At 46.5% G+C, this 6,631-nt stretch overlaps 1 non-coding gene across 1 annotated transcript; it reads left to right on the top strand.

The window, feature by feature from the left end:
• Positions 1–4,497: 4,497 nt before the first annotated feature.
• On the top strand, positions 4,498–4,569 carry trnam-cau (transfer RNA methionine (anticodon CAU)). The gene has a single exon. It is a non-coding gene; the product is annotated as a tRNA-Met (tRNA).
• The last annotated feature ends 2,062 nt before the right edge of the window (positions 4,570–6,631 follow it).

Below are 6,631 nucleotides of genomic sequence, written 5' to 3'. Positions count from 1 at the left end.
CTGTAGTTCCCGAGATTATCCTTGCTACCCTTCTTAAACAGAGGAACAACATTGGCTATTCTCCAGTCCTCCGGGACATCCCCTGAAGACAGCGAGGATCCAAAGATTTCTGTCAAGGCCTCAGCAATTTCCTCTCCAGCCTCCTTCAGTATTCTGGGGTAGATCCCATCAGGCCCTGGGGACTTATCTACCTTAATATTTTTTAAGACACCCAACACCTCGTCTTTTTGGATGACAATGTGACCCAGGCTATCTACACCCCCTTCTCCAGACTCAACATCTACCAATTCCTTCTCTTTGGTGAATACTGTGGCAAAGTATTCATTTAGTACCTCGCCCATTTCCTCTGGCTCCACACATAGATTCCCTTGCCTATCCTTCAGTGGGCCAACCCTTTCCCTGGCTACCCTCTTGCTGTTTATGTACGTGTAAAAAGCCTTGGGATTTTCCTTAACCCTATTTGCCAATGACTTTTCATGACCCCTTCTAGCCCTCCTGACTCCTTGCTTAAGTTCCTTCCTACTTTCCTTATATGCCACACAGGCTTCGTCTGTTCCCAGCCTTTTAGCCCTGACAAATGCCTCCTTTTTCTTTTTGACGAGGCCTACAATATCACTCGTCATCCAAGGTTCCCGAAAATTGCCGTATTTATCTTTCTTCCTCACAGGAACATGCCTGTCCTGTATTCCTTTCAACTGACACTTGAAAGCCTCCCACATGTCAGATGTTGATTTGCCCTCAAACATCCGCCCCCAATCTATGTTCTTCAGTTCCCGCCTAATATTGTCATAATTAGCCTTCCCCCAATTTACCACATTCATCCTCGGACCACTCTTATCCTTGTCCACCAGTACTTTAAAACGGACTGAATTGTGGTCACTGTTACCGAAATGCTCCCCTACTGAAACATCTACCACCTGGCCGGGCTCATTCCCCAATACCAGGTTCAGTACTGCCCCTTCCCTAGTTGGACTGTTTACATATTGTTTTAAGAAGCCCTCCTGGATGCTCCTTACAAACTCCGCCCCGTCTAAGCCCCTGGCGCTAAGTGAGTCCCAGTCAATATTGGGGAAGTTGAAGTCTCCCATCACCACAACCCTGTTGTTTTTACTCTTTTCCAAAATCTGTCTACCTATCTGCTCCTCTATCTCCCGCTGGCTGTTGGGAGGCCTGTAGTATACCCCCAACATTGTGACTGCACCCTTCTTATTCCTGATCTCTACCCATATAGCCTCACTGCCCTCTGAGGTGTCCTCTCGCAGTATACGTGGCCTTTCCCCAATTTAGCACTCTTTCTTTAGGACCACTCTCGTCTTTGTCCAGGAGTAATCAAATAGTTTGGATGGGGTGGTGTTTGTGCAGTGTGTCCAGGAAGCTTTTCCAACACAGTATGTAGATTGTCCGACCAGTGGGGAGGCCATATTGGATTTGGTACTTGGTAATGAACCAAGGCAAGCGATAGATTTGTTAGTGGGGGAGCATTTTGGAGATAGTGACCACAATTCTGTGACTTTCCCTTTAGTAATGGAGAGGGATAGGTGCGTGCAACAGGGCAAGGTTTACAATTGGGGGAAGGGTAAATACGATGTTGTCAGGCAAGCATTGAAGTGCATAAGTTGGGAACATAGGCTGGCAGGGAAGGACACAAGTGAAATGTGAAACTTGTTCAAGGAATAGGTACTACGTGTCCTTGATATGTATGTCCCTGTCAGGCAGGGAAGAGATGGTCGAGTGAGGGAACCATGGTTGACAAGAGAGGTTGAATGTCTTGTTAAGAGGAAGAAGGAGACATCTGTAAGGATGAGGAAACAAGTTTCAGTCAGGGCGCTGGAGGGATACAAGATAACCAGGAGGGAACTGAAGAAAGGGATTCGGAGAGCTAAGAGAGGGCAAGGAAAATCTTTGGCGGGTAGGATCCAGGTAAATCCCAAGGCCTTTTACACATATGTGAGAAATATGAGAATGACTAGAGCGAGGGTAGGTCCGATCAAAGACAGTAGCGGGAGATTGTGTATTGAGTCTGAAGAGATAGGAGAGGTCTTGAACGAGTTCTTTTCTTCAGTATTTACAAATGAGAGGGGCGATATTGTTGGAGAGGACAGTGTGAAACAGATTGGTAAGCTCGAGGAAATACTTGTTAGGAAGGAAGATGTGTTGGGCATTTTGAAAAACTTGAGGATAGACAAGTCCCCCGGGCCTGACGGGATATATCCAAGGATTCTATGGGAAGCAAGAGATGAAATTGCAGAGCCGTCGGCAATGATCTTTTCGTCCTTACTGTCAGCAGGGGTGGTACCAGGGGATTGGGGAGTGGCGAATGTCGTTCTCCTGTTCAAAAAAGGGAATAGGGATAACCCTGGAAATTACAGTCCAGTTAGTCTTACTTCGGTGGTAGGCAAAGTAATGGAAAGGGCACTGAGCGATAGGATTTCTGAGTATCTAGAAAGACATTGCTTGATTAGGGATAATCAGCATGGATTTGTGAGAGGTAGGTCTTGCCTAACAAGTCTTATTGAATTCTTTGAGGAGGTGATGAAGCATGTGGATGAAGGTAAAGAAGTGGATGTAGTGTACATGGATTTTACTAAGGCATTTGATAATGATCCCCATGGTAGGCTTATGCAGAAAGTAAGGAGGCATGGGATAGTGGGACATTTGGCCTGTTAGATAACGAACTGGCTAACCGATAGAAGTCAGAGAGTGGTGAAGGATAGCAAATATTCAGCCTGGATCCCAGTTACCAGTGGCGTACCGCAGGGATCAGTTCTGGGTCCTCTGCTGTTTGTGATTTTCAATAATGACTTGGATGAGGGAATTGAAGGGTGGGTCAGTAAATTTGCAGACGATACGAAGATTGGTGGAGCTGTGGATAGTGAGGAGGGCTATTGTCGGTTGCAAATAGACATAGATAGGATGCAGAGCTGGGCTGAGAAGTGGCAGATGGAGTTTAATCCTGAAAAGTGTGAGGTTGTCCATTTTGGAAGGACAAATATGAATGCGGAATAATGGATTAACGGTAGTGTTCTTGGCAATGTGGAGGAGCAGAGAGATCTTGGGGGCTATGTTCATAGATGTTTGAAAGTTGCCACTCAAGTGGATAGAGCTGTGGAGAAGGCCAATGGTGTGCTAGCGTTCATTAACAGAGGGGTTGCATTTAAGAGCCGTGTGGTGATGATGCAGCTGTACAAAACTTTGGTAAGGCCATATTTGGAGCACTCGGATACAGGACTCTGGCTGGGGTTCAAAAGGAGGAAACGCATGTCTTGTTTGAAATGAAACGACGATGGAGATTGAATTTAAGTCGATTTGTGCACGGAGCTTAGTTTTGACGACGACGCATCAGGATGGCCAGGCGGTCTAAGATGCTGCGTTCAGCTCGCTGTCTCTTTTGGAGACGTGGGTTAGAATCTCTCTCCTGATATTCACTTTTCCTCCACGAGATTTAATTTCTCCAGACAGATTTTCAACCTCAGGAAGATCATTGGACAAGCGTTGGCCTGAGGTCATGGGATTGCTGCTTAAATACGCACAGCAAGACCCCACAGGCAAAAGCCCAGTTAATGACTCGATAATCTGCTTCAGTGACTCTGGTTTAGGAATTCATATTGATCCCAGGACCCCGTGTAAAATTCGTCTTCTCAACTTATAAATAGTGTGGCTGGTTGGATTGTTCACATGCGTCCGAGAGGGGAAGTTGGGAACTCGGTTTCTATTGTGATTTATTGCTCGATAAACCTTATTTCCTTATTGCCTCACTGTGAGGTATTACTGGATATCGTTATATATCAATATTGCCCCTCTGTGGAGTACTACTGGATAACGTTTCCCGTGCAGCTTTGACAAATTGTCACGTGGACTAGAAACGTCAGCTCATTTCTCTCCCTCCAGATGCTGCCAGGCCTGCTGAGACTTTAAAGCATTTTCTCTGTGGTTCCCTATGTGTGAGCTTTACAATGTTGTAATGTGTCATGCTGTCTCCTTCATTCTTGGGACTAATGTCGGGATGAGACTGCAAGAAATTTCTGATAGGTATTTGCTGCAAAGCAAACAGGAACGTGTGTTATGTTTACTTTTGGTGCGAGGGAGAATGTGAATAGAAGAGAACAGCCTCGATTCCTCGTCCTCAGGGTAATGGCCCAGCACGGTTTCCCTACCGCACTCTGCTCCTTAAACCAGGAGGTACGTCATTACTGCCCTGCGGCAGCCACACAACTATTCACTTCCTCATTTTTTCTTTAAACAAGAATACACGTTTGAGCTCACTGATTCTGGTCAGCACAGTTCAGATAATTCAGTTTCGTGCTGAATGGTTGTTCTGTGAAGGTGACGTAATTTCTTCTGTGACGTTGTTCTGATGGGAAAGTGGGGAATGACTGCAATCACCTTCATAGAATGACGTTCGGCGCGACAGATTCACCGCTCTGGGAACATTGATCACGTTGTTACTGATTTCTTCAAACTTTACCTCAAGTCCGACCCCGCAGAGAATCAACCACGAGCAGAGTGGCGCAGCGGCAGCGTGCTGGGCCCATAACCCAGAGGTCAATGGATCGAAACCATTCTCTGCTATTTATTTTCTAATTCACACCAAAAGCAAACAAGTCGCGATTTGTCAGCAACACATCTGCCTTTTTGTTTATTCGTATCAAAGTTTTGCTTTCAGTCTGATCCGCTCCTTGATTCCTGTTCTTCAGCGACCCACAGTGCAGCGAGGTGACTAAGTTGACTTCTCCCAGAACTCTTCTCCCTCTACTGGATGAACGTTCACCTGTTTGGACACTGGAGGATTTCTCTCGGCGACTTGTCTGTGCAAGCAGCACCGGAAGCAGCTGTGGAGAGAAATTCCAGTCGTCAGGATGCAACTCTCCAGTTGGATACTTCACGTCGCTCCGATCATAGACTCTCAGTGCCTTCGTTTGAGGAACGGATAGAGCCGGAATTCGGTCCTTGTTGATCGGAGCAACTGATCAATGCAGCAATGAGAAGCTGCTTAACCCCCAGCGGCTTGGGGAAGGATGGCACTCAGATACAGTACTCTGGCTGGGGTTCAAAAGGAGGAAACGTATGTCTTGTTTGAAATGAAACGACGATGAAGATTGAATTTAAGTCGATTTGTGCACGGTTTTGGCGGTTTAGTTTTGACGACGACGCATCAGGATGGCCAGGCGGTCTAGAATGCTGCGTTGAGCTCGCAGTCGCTTTTGGAGACGTGGGTTAGAATCCCACTCCTGATATTGACTTTTCCTCCACGAGATTTAATTTCTCCAGCAAGATTTTCAACCTCAGGAATTTCATTGGAAAAGCGTTGGCCTGAGGTCATGAGATTGCTGCTTAAATATGCACAGCAAGACCCCACAGGCAAAAGCCCAGTTAATGACTCGATAACCTGCTTCAGTGACTCTGGTTGAGGAATTCATATTGATCTCAGGACCCCGGGTAAAATTCGTCTTCTCAACTTATAAATAGTGTGGCTGGTTGGATTGTTCACATGCGTCCGAGAGGGGAAGCTGGGAACTCGGTTTCTATTGTGATTTATTGCTCGATAAGCTTTATTTTCTTATTGCCCCACTGTGAGGTATTACTGGATATCGTTATATACCGATATTGCCCCTCTATGGGGTACTACTGGATAACGTTTCCCGTGCAGCTTTGACAAATTGTCACGTGGACTCGAAACGTTAGCTCTTTTCTCTCCCTGCAGATGCTTTCAGACCTGCTGAGACTTCAAAACATTTTCTCCGTGGTTCCCTCTGTGTGAGCTTTACAATGTTGCAATGTTTCATGCTGGACGCTTTGTTTCAGGAGGCAGTCACACCCGGTAGAATAAGTACTGTTAATTCGGACAGTGGACAGGGACAGAGTGGTGTGACTGCAAGGGAGTCATGTAGGAGGATCCTGAGTTTAGGAGTTGAGGAGCCTCTGCCCTTGACCTTGTCCAACAGGCAGGAGGTACTTACTCCCTGTGTGGATGAGGAAGAGGGCTGTAGGGAGGATGCGTTGACTGACCACTACACCGTGGTACAGGAAGCCATTCAAGAGTGGCGAGCAAAAAGACAAGTGGTAGTTGTAGGGGATTCTATAATTAGGGGGATTGATGTCATCCTTTGTAAGCCAGATCGAGAGTCCCATATGGTATGTTGCCTGCCCGATGCCAGGGTGAGGGACATCTCTGATCGGCTTGAAATGATTTTGGAGAGGGGGAGGATCCAGTTGTTGTGGTCCACGTGGGGACTAACAACGTAGGTAAGACTAGGAAAGAGCACCTGTTTGGGGATTATCAAACACGAGGGACTAAATTAAAGAACAGGTCTTCCAGGGTTATAATCTCTGGATTACTACCCGAGCCACGTGCCAATTGGCATAGGGTTGAGAAAATTAGAGAAGTTTCCCGCACTGAAGGAGTGGTGCGGTAAAGAGGGATTCCATTTCATGGGGCATTGGCATCAGTAATAGGGCAGGAGGGACCTGTAAAGTTGGGACGGACTTCACCTGAACCATTCTGGGACCAGTGTTCTAGCGAATAGGATAAATAGGTTGGTCACAAGGACTTTCAACTAGCAAGTTGGGGGGAAGGGAAATGTAAAGCTCTGGACAGTATGATGGTTAATGGAGATTAAGGCAGCAGGTTACG

The sequence above is a fragment of the Scyliorhinus torazame genome, chromosome 24, assembly GCF_047496885.1.
Source record: "Scyliorhinus torazame isolate Kashiwa2021f chromosome 24, sScyTor2.1, whole genome shotgun sequence".
NCBI classification, from domain to species: domain Eukaryota; kingdom Metazoa; phylum Chordata; class Chondrichthyes; order Carcharhiniformes; family Scyliorhinidae; genus Scyliorhinus; species Scyliorhinus torazame.
The sequence above is the reverse complement of the archived record's forward strand: the minus strand, read 5'-3'. Positions and strand labels throughout refer to the sequence as shown.